The sequence below is a fragment of the Passer montanus genome, unplaced genomic scaffold (assembly GCF_014805655.1).
Source record: "Passer montanus isolate IOZ18808 unplaced genomic scaffold, ASM1480565v1 scaffold106, whole genome shotgun sequence".
Taxonomy (NCBI): Eukaryota; Metazoa; Chordata; class Aves; order Passeriformes; family Passeridae; genus Passer; species Passer montanus.
In genome coordinates, this window is record NW_024357170.1 from 3,412,634 (window position 1) to 3,429,268 (window position 16,635).

Consider the following 16,635-nt stretch of genomic DNA (forward strand, 5'->3'; position numbering starts at 1 on the left):
GCAGCTGGAATTGGGCACTGGGAGGGGACCCCGGGCAGGGAACGTGGGGAACTTCAGACTGCGGGCTGGGGGACCCAGCAGGCGCTGCTGGCTCCGGCAGGGCCCCGCCAGAGCTGGAGCCGTGGGATGCTGGAATGGCTTGGGGTGGAAGGGACCTTAAAAGCTCATCCTGCTCCACTCCCTGCCAGGGGTAGGGACACCTTCCACTATCCCAGGTTGCTCCAAGCCCAGTCCGGCCTGACCTTGGACACTGCCAGAGATCCAGGGGCAGCCCCAGCTTCTCTGGACATCCTGTGCCTCAGGCCCCTCACAGGAAAGAATTTCTTCCCAAGATGCCATCTGTCCCTGCCCTGAGTCAGTGGGAAACCATTCCCTGTTTTCCTGGCACTCCAGGGTGACAGGCACAGCAAAGGGAAGGTGTCAGGGATGGGGACCAGTGTAGCAGGCTCAGGGCCTGCGAGGCCTTGGCGGTCAGAGGCCTAAAAGCTAGGAAATGCCAAGTCAGCATGACTGGACCCTAGCAGCCCCTCTCTTCCTCCTTCGGACCCTGCTTATCTCTCTGTAAGCCCATAGGTCACTTTCCCCTGACCCTTACTATTGGACAGTTTTCAAAACCCCTGTAGGGTATAAAAAACCCCTGATTCTGCCGGGTTCGGTAGAAGAGCTGTCAATGGGAACCTTCGCGGAACACCCGAATGAAAGAACCCTGCGGAACCTCATATAGCACTTCTCCTCTCTCTCCCTGCGTCTGCTGCTGCGGTACCTAGCAAGCTAAAGAGCTGGAAATCACTGAGAGCTGATAATCACTGAGAGCTGAAAATCACTATAGCTTGCCTAGGTTGCCTGAGCTCCCGCTGAGCTATCCCGGCTTCCAGCACTCCCTGCTGGGCATCAGCCCGGTGGGTAGCCGCCGGCAATAGCTGGCACTCCGAACTAAGAGACCAGGAATGTTTCCTCTTTTTCCTCTTGCTTTTCCCAGCTAAAAGGGAATTTAATCGCAATGTCATATGACCTCAGTGAGGGCATGTGGCCATATCTGCTGTACTTATGGATACTTTATTCCCTGTTCAATCCTTTTCTTCTCCTTTAGCTCCCCATAGACCATGGGCTCAGTGAGAGAAAAGCCACATCCATGGACACAGAGGGGACCTTCCATCCAGAGCAGCTTCTGGCTGTGGCTGAAAGGTCAGTGAGTGGAAGACAGGAGTACATGGACCCACAGCTCAGCTGGAAAATGTTTTCCACAGGTCCTGGAGGTTGATCTGGCAGGTATTCCCTTTGCAAAGCTCTGCTGTTGCTCCTCTCCCATCTCTGCTGTTGCTCCCTCTCCCACTGTCTCCCCACAGCTCTCGTGTCATTGTCCCTTGGCATGAGGTGATTTCTCTCTCTTGCTACTGGAAGGGACTGGGAGCTTCCTGAGCAGCTGGGGACAGACTGGCTGGATCCTGTCAGCTCTTTCTGAAGGGAATTGGATCTAATCCTGCTGGCTTCTCCCACAGCAAGGACTGCTCCTGTGTTCCCTGCTGCCAGGGAATGTTTGGCAGCCAAGCGAAGGAGAGGAAGAGAAATTATGCTTGCAGCAGGCATAGGTGTGTCTGTGCTGGCCGTGTACAGGGTGACCTTGGAATCGTGGAATCCTTCAGGCTGGAGAAGCCCTCTGAGATCACGGTGCCCAACCATTCCCCAGTTGTCCCCATGATATTTTCTGAAAAATCCTCTTTGCCCAGGATGTTTCTCCTGAGAACCTGAGAAGCCTCAGATAGTGTTTTGCTGCTTTGGAATGCAATATGGAGATTGTTTATCCAGCATGTGAATTGTTTTTACTTAATGACCAATCAAAAAGCCAGCTGTGTTGGACTCTCTGAGAAGTCACGAGTTTTTATTATTCATTCTTTTCTAGCCTTCTGATGTATCCCTTTCTCTATAGTTTAGTATAGTTCTAGTACATCATTTCTTATAATAAAATATAATAAATCAGCCTTTTAAGAATATGGAGTCAGATTCATCTCTTCCCTCATCCTGGGACCCTCGCAACCACCATACCCGGTGCTGCTGAGGCCACCACTGCCCCATGTTCCCAGGTGCCACATCCACACAGCTTTAAATCCCTCCAGGAATGAGGCCTCCACCACTGCCCTGAGAAGCTGTGCCAAGCTGGACAGCCTTTCCACTGTTCTCGATGGTCACAGTTGGGAACTCGATAAACTGGAAGCAAAGCTGAAGGGTTTGTCCATCGAGAGAAGTGGTGATTTATAGAGCAAAGCCTGTGGTATCTCACAAGGAGAATTTGGGATGGTCCCAATCCCTAATCTTTCTGTTAATTTTATTTTGGATGCTGCAGCCTGCTGTCCTGAGGGAGCTGCTCCTTTTTGTTTCCATTTAATTTTCTGTATTTCATTAATTATGTGTGGAAATCTGCTTTTAATGAAAAGGCCCAGGAGGCTACTGATGACATCCTGCAGGTGTGTGCTCAGACCAAGGATTGTTCTGGCTGGCAGAAGCTGCACCAATCTCCCAGGAATGTCAGTCTGGATTTTCTTTTCTCCCGGTTCTCCCAGTTGTCACTTTGGGGATGCAGTGCAGCCCTGCCCTGTGTATCTCCTAGAAGAGTTTTGGTGTTAAAAGTATTCTTTTATATTCTGCAGTATTTATAATTTGATTAAAAAGAATAAAACCGTATCAATGTGATTTGTATTGGTTCATTTGCATTGGTTAATTAAAGCAAATCATTGAGAAGGGGGCTGGGCAGCCCTTGGTTGGAGCTGGCAGCTCTTCTTTATTGTCTCTTCATTCTCTGAATTGCTTTGAGTTATTTCATAAGTAGTTACTGCAATCAAGATACACAGTGAGGAGAAACAGCATTTCTACCCTGCTGGATTGGGAAATCCAAGTCCAGTTCCTCAGAGGGATCGAGGGAACAGGGAGCTGAGCCTCAGGCTGGGATTTGGCAGTGGGAATTCAGTGAGGAAGGAGAGGAGAGGGGCGGGGAGATCCCCCAAAACTGGTTAAAGCAAATTCTGCTGGGTTTGGGTGCCCCAACCCCCCAAAAAATGATCCTGGTTAAAAGGAACTTCAGGAAGCAGCAGGATGTGCTGGGGGGGCTGTGCTGGAGCCTCCAAACCCTGGGCAGGGATGAAGAGCAGTGCCAGAGACACAGGAACACTATGGAAGTGGGGGCTGTCACCTCCAAATTCCAGCCAGGAATGCTGGGCACTGCCAGCTCTTTGCGACACTGCCTGATCCCGAGTGTTTTCCCATTATCTTCTGTCGTGCTCAGCACTTGACACTTCATTAGAGACTCACAGGCTTAAAATCCCATGGGAGCAGCTGGAATCACAGCCGATCACACAGAAGCCGGTCCAGGACAGGAAACGAGCTGTTCCACAAATTTATTTTTCCCAATGGGTTTTTAATTTAAAGCAGAACACTGGCCGTGTCCCGACCCCCCGTCCCCCGACCCCATACTCTTTTATTTTTGGGGTTTCCCCATGAGAATTACCTGTCTAGGCTGGATAAAAAATTCAAAACAAATTCCCCCAGCTCTGCGGGGTCCGTCCCGGAGCGGCTCCTCGGGCCCGCGGCGAGCCCGGTCCCCATCTCAGCTCCAGTCTTGCTCCGGTCCTCCGGCCCCGGGACTCCCAGCGAACACGGGCAGGACCCGGACCCGAAGTCCCTGTCCTACTGCCGGTCCCAGCCCCGGTTCGGCCCACGTGCGAGAGCGCGGAGCCGTTAGCGACGGGCCATACCGGAGTGGAGCCGGGGCTCCGTGAGGCGGGGCCGGGGTGGAGCCGGGGCGGGGTCAGGCGGGGCTGTTGCTTCGAGGGTGGGGCCGAGCCCGGATCAGGTGCGCGGGGCGGGGCCGACGTCATTTAATTCCCGGAAATCGTTTCGCCCGCCATTTGCTCGCTCAGAGCACGGTGTGGGTCGCAGCTTCCTGTGCGGGCTCCGCAGATGAAGCCCGGGGGCTTCGGCCTCCCTTCCTGTCCCCCCCTCTACCCCTCATTCCTTCTCCCCGTATTCCTTTTCTTTCTGCTCCTTTCTCCCCTTCCCCTCTCACCCCGAAACCCTTCCCTTCTCTCCGCCCAGACCCGACCCCATCATTCCTTCCTCTGCTGTCCCTGTCCCGCTGTCCCCTTCTAGCCTCCTCTTCCCCTCTTCTGTCCACCCTCCGTCTTCCCCCCAGCTGGCCTTTCCCTTCCCCTCCCGCTTCCCTCCTCACCCCGACCCCCCCTCTCTATCCCTCCTCACCCTCCCCACATCTCCCCTCCCCGTCCTTCCCTCTCCCTCTTTCCCACAGCCGCGGGCCTCGGGCTGCCGGAGTAGTTTTTACTATAAAAGAGACAACCACCCCCGTGGGCGGGAGAGAGTGCCCTTGGCTGTCTTGCTGATCAGACCTCGGCTGGACAGACAGAAAAACTTTGTAGATAAGGAACAATAAACGCAACTGAAGACCAAAAGCAAGAGTCCAGACTCCTTCTTCGAGAGCGCGGCCTGCCCAGAACCACCTTTTCCCGTGCTGGGGCAGAGACAAATCACAGCCGACCCCGGCAGTTAGGGAGGGCTCCCTCCGGAGGAGGAGGGGCCTTCCCTCCTGCAGGCGTTGCCCTCCCCCGGACCTGCCTCTCTGGTGGATGGGCTCCGCCCTGGCCCCCTGCTGGGGACCCCCTTGCTCCAGACAGGGGCCCGGGGGGAGGGAGGGGGCCGGGTGGGGTGGCAGAATAGGGGGGGCTGTTCGTTTTTCTGCCTATTTTTTAATGTGTATTCACGTTGCAGAGTTACGTGACCCCTTCTGCTTCCCCCCCACCCTCCATCCGGAGGTGGGAGTCCAGAGGAGAGGGTGAAGCCTGGAAGGGCAGGAGGGCCCCCGAAACCCCTACTCCGGAGGGGGACCTTCCTAACCCCACGACCCCCCAGTGTGATGTTGGGAAAGCCGCAACCCTGGCAGTGTCGGGCGGTGTATTAGACCAGTATGGGCATGTTATAGGTAAAAATGATATATGCCCAATTCTAATAAAATAAGGAATTTATTTGTGACCGTATTGCAGTCCCGACAGCCGACAATCAAACGGACAGCGCAACACCCCCAGGAGATAGGCTGGGTGGACGTAGATCTGGTATCTAGCCCACCAAATCCCCCTTCGTCTACACTGGTTGTTCCGAGGCTGCAGTTCTTATTTTGTCCGCGGCAGAGTCCCTTTGTCTCTTTTTAGCGTTCTTCATATTCAAGTTGGGTCTTTTCTTCAGTCCGGGCTGCACAAAGCCTTCGTCCGGGAATTGGAATTGATCCGGGAATTGAACAATGCGTTTCCCCAATTCCCGGAATCTGGTATTCAGACGGCAGGTGTTGATGGCTCCAATTATCTCAGATGGATATCACGTCTGGGTGTTGCTGGACACATGCCTCCATGAATGCCCATCTGTGCAGCGGAGGTTTCCTTCGTATGTAAATGTCATGGTGTCTCCTTGCAAGTCTGCCACGGTTTCGCCATCCTGAGAATGAAATTCTTCCCCTCCCCTTTCCCTATGTACAGTCGGTTTGCTTCATATATTCTATACAACTATATATATATTTTATCTGCATGAGTTACTAACTATATCCTTAACAGGCAGACCCACTGAGTGGGTCAGGCCCCATGTCGGGGGAAGTCCAGCAAGGGCAGTGAGGGCTCTGGCCTTCTGGACTTTGTACTCCGGCACCCCAAGCTCCACGGCTGTGGGGAAAGGAGAACGGGGAATGGAGAATGGGAGTAGCGGGGCAGAGGGGGTGGTTGATGGAAGGGTGACAAGGACAGAGGGCAGGTGGGAGAGGTCGGGGCATCAGGGCAGGGGGCTGGGGGGAAGGCAGGGTGGAGGAAGGAGGGGAGGATTGAAGGTAGGTTGGGGGGAAGGAGGAGGATGGTGTGTGGGGGGGAAGGTATCATGGAGAAGGGACGGGAGGAGCCGGGGTGAGGGGGGAAGGAAGAGTGGAGGTAGGAATGGAAGAATTGAAGGCAGGAGGGTGGAGATGGGTAGGAAGGGGAGCAGGGGGGATCTGGGTTTGGTTGGGGGAAAGGAACAGTGGAAGGAGGAGGTGTTATGAATAGAAAGTTGTATTTTTTTTATTTTTTTTTTTTTGAGTTTCAGAGTTAGAAACAAGTCAGACCAGTCAGACCTCTTTGGTTTCGCTGCCGGAGAGGGGCTCCTTAATTACCCGTTAATGGCCGGTGATTAACCATTGTTTCCCTGATGCTCACTGCTTGCCAGGGACGGACATGGAGACAGACCCAGAATAGGAGTGACATCAGAGCCAGTATGCAGATGAGAAATGCACTGCGCCCCGAATTTTTACAGATTTTACAAGAAAAACCCCTAAAATCACGAGCCAACAAGTGACTTAAGTGACGTCTAAGGATGGGAGCGTAGTCCCGTACCTGCTTGTACCCTTTTTGCTTCTCACCCTAACCTGAAAAGATACTGATTAAAGAGACACCCCGGGGTGTTAGACAAACAAGGGAGGAATGAGAACTAGAAAAAATCAGTTGCTTTTTAAGTTCAGCACATAAAGCCCAGTTCCACCCCCAGTGGGTAAGGAGGAAGTGAGGGCTGTGGGAATGCACAGAGGAATGTGGCTCTCTCCCCATCAGCATGGGTTTCTCTGCCCTGGGGCTTCTCATATTCACAAAGCTGCCCCTTGAGAGACAGATGCTACTGGCCAAAACCAGTCCCATGGTTGCCCACCAGCAGATAAACCAGGGGCATGGCAGGGGGACACAGCTGTGGGAGGAGTGAGGGGTGTTGGGGGGGGGAGAAGCCAGGGAGGGGAGAAAGGAGAGGTATAGAGAAAAAGAAGTGCAGAAGAAAAGAAATGTAGAGGAAATATAGAGAAAAAGAGATAGAATGGTAAAAGAGGGTGGGCGACTTGTGCTACCTGCTTGCGCCTGCTTCACGATAATAGCCCAGGAATTTCCTCACCGTTTGGCCTGGTTGGACTTTTCTGGGGTAACGTTTCATGGTCCCCCCATGGAAGACCCTTCATCTGCTTTTTAACCACTGCGATGGATGGACTGAGATGGGAGAAGCCCCCTCCCAAGGACTGAGACCCCCTTAACTCTGATACAGGGGTGCTGGCCTGACTGAAGCAAGATGCCTGCTAAGTGTTGCCTGCAGATGTGTTCGCTGGACCTAGACTGGTTTCCCATAGAAACCAGTCCTGAAACAATGGGTCCCGCTCACTGCTGATACTGACTTATCCTGCTGAGAACATGGACTGTCTGTACCCATCTCCAATACCTTTATTCCCCCTCAGTGATTTCAATAGACTTATTCTTTATTTTATCTGATCCCCCTCAATGATTTCAAGATCTGCTCCCCCCCTGCTCAGCAATGGACTATAATAGAACCTTGAGTTAACCAGTATTTTCAAGATCTCCCCGATGTGACTAGGCGAACTCCATTGACTGGACTACAAGGACTTTGTCTTTCTATGTTTGGTAGCTATACCCCCTTTCTCCCTCTCTTTCCCTATTTTTTCCCTTTCCCCAATTCCTTTAACGCATTTGCTGTGGTCATTCAATAAAGGTGCATTTGTTTTGATTCATTCTGCAATCCCCTTTCCGTGTTGTGTTTTGCACTCTGAGATCAGTAAAACAAACCATCACGACTCCCTGCTGATAGGGCGGATTGTGACAATAGCTGAGCAGGAAAGCACATAGCAGCAGCATGTTTTAACAGAAGCAGTTTGTGTGAGAAGGAGATGGATGTGTGGGACTCCAGCAATATGACAATACACTCAGCTGAGAAGCAAAGTGCAATGCCTCAGTGCATGCTCTGAAAATAGAAGGTTGCAAGGAAAAAGCAAGGGGACAGGTCAGTGAAAGCTTTCTGTCCTGGCACACTGAGCTGTTTGAAGGTGACACCAAAAATGCAGTTCTCCAGACAGCTCACTGAAACCAGCTAGGAGTTCCCAGCATCATGCTGGGCAATTCTGATAGCTTTGGTTTTAATGAATCCAGAACAGAGTTGCATTTTTCCAGTCTTCAGCTCTACTAAGGTATTTTATGTAAAATGGCAAGAAAAAAATTGTTTAGACAATGATAAATAACAGAGGGGATAATGTACATTTTGCTGCTATCTTCTTTTGCTGCTACATTTTGCTTGCTTTGCTATCACTTTGTGTCAAATAAATGCTAGTGAAATACCTCATCAAGTCTGGTTGTGAAGACAGACTGCCAGAAAGGTAGAGAAACTTTGAGCCTTTACAAGACCTTTGTACCACGTGTCTTGGTCAATTTGTATGCAGATCCTTTCTTCCAGCAGGACTTTTTTGCACCGTTAGCACACATTGAACTGAATCCAGTACAAAAGAAGTGAATATAGGAACTGTTCTCTTTCAATTTGAATGGTGATAAAAATGCATATCAAATAAAAGCATTTTAGAACAGCAGGAAGATTTTATATATAGCTAGCAAATCATAAAAAAATGCATATTTACAGGTTGGATTCCTTTCAAAATTTGCAAGAATTCCAGACAAAAAACATACCTTAGTAAACTGCAAATCTAAATCATGGTGTCTAGAAAAGTGACATGAAAAAAAGCAAGAGGAAGAAAACAAAACAAAACAAAACAAAAACAAACAAAAAACCCACCAAAAAAAAACAAAAAAAAAAACCAAAAAAACAAAAAAAAACCCCAACAACCAAAGGAAGCCAGAAATAAGGCACAACCTCTCTTCCTTCTCTGCTTACTACAGTACCTTAGAAGTACCTTCGAGTGTCCTAATGGTCATGTAAGTATAAAACTATGCCAAGAACAATTGTGGAAGACTGTGGAAAACTGTGCTATCCAAACCAGAAACATTTGAGTTGCTTTCACAGCAATTAAATCTGCATATAATGTGTAAGGTAAAGGTATGTTTTGTATATTCAAAACAATTTAAAAGTATTTCCAAATTGAAGGGACTACTTTTTATTTGTTTTGAATTACTTGGCTAAATATGGCGCATGTTAAAATGCTGCAGATATGTCATTCATTTTAAAGTTGCCAATTGCAAAGGAGGGAAGCATTTTTTGTGCTTAAAAAAAGTAAATTATTGGAGGGTGCTTTTGTTACTTGTTTAGGAGGATAGAATATGTGTAATAGATGCTAGCTGGGGACTTATAATTGATGAATTATTTGCTGTAAGTAGGTCAAATTACATTAGCTTTCAAAAAGAAAAAGTAGTCTTATTCCACTTGCCAATTCTAAAGTAGATTAATAACCCTTAAGCACAATATGGATATGAAGAGGGATATGACATAAAAGGTTAAGCAACACTGGTGAGAGAAAAAGGCTTACCTGCTTCACACAAATACAGGAGATAAAACACTATTTTTATACAAACATTGCTATTCATAGCTTTCCTTGAAAAGTTTTAATGACAATCATGACAATAAAATTCTGAGTGACAGCAAAATTTACTCAATCATGAGTAAAATTCTTTGTGTGAACTAAGTACCTTAAGCAAAGGCTAGCTCAAGCATAACTCATATTTGATGTAAGAAAAAGGAAACTTGGCCTGCATTTGTCACATCTACTCATTTAAAAAGCTTACTCTGTCTCAGATTCCTTTTCAGGGATACCAACTCAAGCCATGAAGCTGCATGAAAATGATGATTTAAAGAAGGATATATTAGAAGAATAGAATAGTAGTTAATGTTCTTTTCCTTCCAACTGCTTTGTTTGCCCTTTTTAATTTTTTAAGTCCATTCTGTTATCACCATGGAAGCACTGCAGCAAGTGTTCAGTTCTAAGCTGTCTGTATTGCCAGCTTTAGGACTACCTTCAGAAAACTTCCCACTGGTTTTGTATAGCAATCACAAGCAGTAGAGATGACTAAGACTGCAGAAACCTTCTCATCTCTTTCTAGAGCAGGACCATGTCTTTGACCCAGTCTTAACTAAACAAAGGCATCCCTTTTCTCTTTCTGGAATACAGCTAGAAAGATCGCTGTGTCACTGCTGACAAGCTGCTATTCTCAGAGGTGTCCAGCTGAAAGTCCTGTATCAACTGATCTGTTCTGTTACTTTAATATTGCATGACTTTGACCACTCACAGTTTCAACACCTGAAGTTGCCCAGCCCTACAATTCTTTTCCCCTTGAAAGGTTATGCTCCTTGGCAACTGGCATTTGTAAGTACATGAAACTATGCAGAATTTGCACTAGGAGATGATACCAAATGAATCACACTGGTGGATTAACTAGGGCATGCAAAGCAGAGAGGAGGGAATGAGAGCACAAGAAGACAGCACACAAGAAGACAGTACAATCTACTTTTTTTCTGCAACAGGGCTAACACTGTGGAAATCAAAATTAACACAAATTCTCCCGGGGTAATTATTGCAAAAGACAGAGACTTCCTTTTGTGTTCACAGGCCTGGAATATTTAGCTTTAGAATATCAATTCAGTTACAAATGTAACTGCAGGAGGGAGCCACCATTCTTACAATTAACCTTTATATGTGTATAACCTTTCATGGGGATCCATCTTTATCTTGCGCATCACGTTTTATAAGAGAAGAGGCATTGTTGAATGGCTTCAGTAAAAAAAAATCTTAAATGCACTCCGAATGGAGTTAGGATCCAAAGGAGTGAGTATTTCAAGAAAGCTGAGATATTACCTGTGATGAGATGCATTCTAAGAGGTTCACTTAAGGTACAAAATTCTCCATCCAAATACTGGCAGATTAGTCAGAGGAGAAAAGCAATCTTTTTAAATGGTCCTTCAGGAAGACAGGGCTTGCAAGGAATTTAGTACTTGCTGGTATATTGCCTACATTCCAGGAAAGAGTATTAAATACTGAAATACGACCTATAGAAGATGAAGTCTTTGTGAATGTGAAAGTCCAGTGCATGGAAATCTCAGAAAGGAGCCCATCAAAGCCCTTGAAATCCCAACATACAAGTTGTGAGTTGCCAGTGTATGCCAGTTTTTAGCAAACCACAGCAAAATGCAGATGACAAAACGAGGCCCTTAAGTCACATACAGATGAAGCAGTATGAAAGAAGAAAGCAGCTGAGAGCATCAACCCTGTTAAGTAGTCTCAGTATTCTTATTGACATTAACAGAAATTTGAAATGAGTCCATGAAAATTACAAATGACACAAAAGAAAAGGGAGCAATGACTACTCTGGCATAGTGTTTCCTAATAGGGATCTTCAAAATGTAAATACTGTGTCATCCTTTAAATTGGACAAAGGCATTAAAATGACAGTAAGGAAATGGCATCAAATGCTAGAAAGACTCTGGGCAGTGTACTTATAGACAGAAATGCCACTGACAGAAAACAGACTAAACTGGCACCAATGCAGCAGCATTGTACTAAACCCCAGAAATGTCCACCAACCACTTCACTGCCATTCCATTAATATGCACATAGCAGCTCTGCAACATTCCTACTGATCATCTCCTTGGCAAACTGGGAGTGAGGGTTCGTAGTGACACAGAATCCCCAGGCAGGTACAAAGGAGAGCTGTTTTTACTGCAAAAATCAGGCTTTTGAAGAAGTCAGGCCTTTATCAGTTACATAGCTTTAAGCCATACCACGAATAATTAAAACAACAACCATACAACATGCTGCAAACATATGATGGTTATAGAACTTGTTTATCTACCTCTAATTCAGAGATGTCACTTCCCATAGTCCTTTTTTACTTAGCCAAAGTAACAGGCCTCAGCCATGGTTTTACAAGGCCTTCCTTTTGTAAGGTTATATCTATATGCAACAGCAAACCACTAGTTTTTTCAGTGCCAAGAGATTAGGTAGATGATTTGCATCTGCCCTTCAAGTAAAAAATACTGTGGAGAGAAAATCCTGTCGGAGATGTTCAGTCATTCCATTTTCTAGACAGGCAGAATAAAAAGAAAAGCAAGCTATAGGATTGTGTATTTGCTATGACAAAACACCTGCTGCCATCTGACAATGAACTAGCAGAAAATCAGCAAAAATGAGACTTGAGGCAAACAACCCTTTGAAGGGAATAATGACGTGATAAATAAAGACAACAGATTTCCAGGCTATCAAGATACTTCAAATGTCAGCAAAGGATTGAGAGCAGAGGCTGAACTAACGGGGAAAGATTAAAAGAATCCCAAGAAAAACATGGGCAACTGACCTGTTCAAGCCTACAGGAAATCAGTGACTGCTGATTTAGACAGGCCATTCGAGTTAATTTACGGGTGCACCTTCCACTCCTTTTTCACCTAGCAGCATCATAGTGTGAATTGTGACCATGGAGTCATGATTATTTGGATTCTATTCTTAGCTTTAGGAGAAGTACAGCAGCTGAAGTACCTGTTACTGATGTGATACCCAGGAACACAGATTTGACAAATTTCATTCAAGTCCAATCACAAAGAGTAATACTAAGAGAATAGGATTAGCCTCTTTTCATGATGCTCTTCTTGTTTTACAGACTGCTCTGATTCTGATGAAACTTTTTAATTATGTTCCGTCTGAAAAGGGGAAAGTCCAAGTAAATTTCCCTCTCTACTGGTGCAGGTTTACCATTCGGTTTGTTGAGCCTAAAAACGGAATTGGAACTAGCAGGAATTATTGTGTTTTAAGGGTCTGGTCCATTAAGGCAATCTCAGTTTGATAAAAGCCTACATGCTATTGCCTAAAGAATACTCTGTTTCCCCCAAGACCAGGTGCATGCAATTTAATCAAACTTTCTGTAACAAACTCCATTAGTACAAAATCCACTAATACAAAAAGTCACAAATAGCAGGAAGATTTATTTCACCATTTTTAGGGAAGCAATCTTCTCATCTTCTTTTGGAGTGAGCATAATCTGGTAGCTGAAGTAACAAACCTGAGGACAGAAATCTCCCTGCTACTGAGCAGTTGCTGACACAGGAACCACCTAAGCTCTGTGACTTTCCCTTTTCCACTCATTGGTCAAGCCTAGTAGCCTAAAATTTATGGGGTAAATCAAAGACAAATGCTAATCTAGTCAGAGGTCTATGAAAGGTCCAAAAAATAATTGGAGTTCTTTTTAGACAATGGAAATAGAACTAGAGCCACCAATCTGCTTACTTGCAACATATCCCTAAAACTCATTCCCTTATATTCATAACTAATGTATAGCCGTCAGTACAATCAAGAAAAGATGAAACTTACTGATGTCAGCAAGGGAAGGATTTTAAAGAACTATTCCCAATAATCATCATATAGACAGTAACTCTATCATTAAAATTGAAGCCCTTTTAATAAGTATCACTTGTGGGAAAATCAGAACTCCTGGACAACTGATCAACATGATTATGCAGAAGCCATTTATTGTTTACATGATGCACTTATACATTCTAACTCTCTGCACACATTGTAGCAGGCACAGGGCCTGCAAGGCCTCCCTGGTGTTCTGCAGTCTAAGACAGGAAATACTAAATCATGGTGACTGGACCTTAGAAGCCCCTTTCTCCCTGCCTTCGGACCCTTGCTTATCTCTCTGTAAGACTATAGGTCACTTTCCTTTTGACCCTTACTATTGGACAATTTCTAAAACCCCTGTACCCTACATAAAGAGCTACTTTTGCCCAGTTTGTCAGAAGATGCTGTGCCTGAGACCTTTGCAGAAGATCAATAAAGGACATCTCTGTGGAACTTCACACAGTGCTTCTCCTCTCCCTGTGTCTGCCAAAGGCACTTAGCAAGCTGAAGAGCAGAAATCACCTAATGAGCTAATAATCATTAAAGAGCTGAAATCACTTAATAGCTGAACTTGCTAAGGTTGCCTGCACCTGGGAGCTGCCAGGGAACTCAGACAGGCTGTGCTGAACAGGACTGCACTATCTGGTCCCTGTGGCAGCCTGCTGGGGACACCCCAAAACCCACCTGAAGCGAGCCCTATAACGCATTTCTTATTGGTGCCTTTGTCTTGTCCACGCGTTCTGCGTGCACCTTTCAAAATATGCATTTGGTTACAGTTCAGGTGCTTTGCTGCCCCTCTGTTATCGAATTCTTGTGGCCTTGGAATTTGGTTTCTCAGCTTCTTCTTTGTTATTTTAGCACAGCTTATGTCTTAGTAACCTTGATGAATTCCAGAGGGTCCTGAGAAAATTCTGATAAGAACAATTACAAGCTGGATGGCTGGTGCACACAGTAATCTAAGTGGTTCAGATACATTGCTACAACTCTCCCTTCTTCTTGCATCAGCCAGACTCTTTCCACCATATTTTCTACCAAATGGCTCTCCAATTTCATTATGCATGGAATAACACAAAGCAATATAATAATGACTACTAATAGTAACAAAGCTCCCTTTACGATATCTTTCAAACATCCACTTATTCCCCTTCCCTAAAACCATTCATCCAAACCCCAGTCATTCGCAATCAATTTCTTCATGTTATCTTCTAGTTGTTTGAGTTTCTTGTGAATAGATGCAGAATGATCAGAGAGTTTCATACAACACATTCTTCACACTCATGCCCATGTGCTAACAACAAATCAATAGCAGCTCTATTTTGCAGTGTGCCATGTCTAATGCTATCTACATCAGTGAGCACCTGATTTAAAATAGCTGAAGTTACATTTAGTTGTTTGACCGTCCAGCATCCCAACTTATTAAGCGTAGCCAAAGCTTGAGCAGCAGCAACAGCTGGAGTAAGGAATCATGCTATTATTCATGCTGGAGCACCCCAAAACTCTACACGATTGTCACAATCAGGTCTTAAGCTTGTGATTGCTCTTTCAGTTCTCTTGCTATGTCCCACTCTCAAAATAGTCTGATTCAGCATTTCGCGCATGCTAGCAGCATACATGTTTAGTTTTCCTATGTAACAAGGACCACCCAAGCAGTGTCTTGGAAGGAATCAGTGTACTATCTGCCAGGACACTGAAAGCAAGATTTCCTGCAGAAACAACTACATCCTCAGGAGGATCAAGTCCAGTGATAAATGGAGATGGATTGTTAGGGGTGTCAGGGGTTCCTGTTATACCAGAGACTCCACTACACTGGAGCCCTTGATAACATATACGGTGGGTCCAGAATGGGAGGAGACATAGCGGCCTCTCCATCCACTTTGAATTTTATCCCTTACAAGGAAAAATTGTCAAGAAGTTCTTTAATTTTTCTGGGGGTAAGTGGAAAAGAGGTGGGAATGTGTTTCTTTCAACCATAATGTGTGTGGGAAAGCTGTGAAAGGCAGGCCTCAGAGACAGCAGAACTGTGATTAGAGCTAAGCAGTAGTCATAAAGCAGTTAGCAGAAAAATTATGCAAAAAGTAGAAAAGTAAGGACAAATGGAACAATGGTCTGTATATTAACACTTGTCTAGAATAACTCCCTAATCTGCAGAAAGGTATATCTAGCAAGATATTAGGAAGTTCTAAGCTTAATAATGGAGCTCTGTGCATTGTGTTTTAAGGCTTACAAACAGGTATTGTATTCAAAATAAGCAAGCATTGTTGAAGTTACATTTAGTTGTTTGACCGTCCAGCATCCCAACTTATTAAGCGTAGCCAAAGCTTGAGCAGCAGCAACAGCTGGAGTAAGGAATCATGCTATTATTCATGCTGGAGCACCCCAAAACTCTACACGATTGTCACAATCAGGTCTTAAGCTTGTGATTGCTCTTTCAGTTCTCTTGCTATGTCCCACTCTCAAAATAGTCTGATTCAGCATTTCGCGCATGCTAGCAGCATACATGTTTAGTTTTCCTATGTAACAAGGACCACCCAAGCAGTGTCTTGGAAGGAATCAGTGTACTATCTGCCAGGACACTGAAAGCAAGATTTCCTGCAGAAACAACTACATCCTCAGGAGGATCAAGTCCAGTGATAAATGGAGATGGATTGTTAGGGGTGTCAGGGGTTCCTGTTATACCAGAGACTCCACTACACTGGAGCCCTTGATAACATATACGGTGGGTCCAGAATGGGAGGAGACATAGCGGCCTCTCCATCCACTTTGAATTTTATCCCTTACAAGGAAAAATTGTCAAGAAGTTCTTTAATTTTTCTGGGGGTAAGTGGAAAAGAGGTGGGAATGTGTTTCTTTCAACCATAATGTGTGTGGGAAAGCTGTGAAAGGCAGGCCTCAGAGACAGCAGAACTGTGATTAGAGCTAAGCAGTAGTCATAAAGCAGTTAGCAGAAAAATTATGCAAAAAGTAGAAAAGTAAGGACAAATGGAACAATGGTCTGTATATTAACACTTGTCTAGAATAACTCCCTAATCTGCAGAAAGGTATATCTAGCAAGATATTAGGAAGTTCTAAGCTTAATAATGGAGCTCTGTGCATTGTGTTTTAAGGCTTACAAACAGGTATTGTATTCAAAATAAGCAAGCATTGTTTTAACCGAAGGTACGTGTGCTTATAGTGGGTTGGATAAAACTGCTGTCCACAATGGGACAGGATTTGGGGACAAAGAAGGAAGTCCATGGTGACTTCATTCTTCTGAATCAGGCACTTATTGCCTAAATAGGACAGGGGGTGTCTACATAGGAAAAGAGTTTCTGATTTAACTTTATCTTTGGGTTTAAACAACTTGGTTTGGACTCCCAATTACCCTCCTTGCAGTTATTCCAAACATCAAGCAAACACAATCAAATGCCTTTGAAGCTCACTAATGGTAGCTGGCTGAGGTGTTCCTACCATCATTACCAAAAAGATTT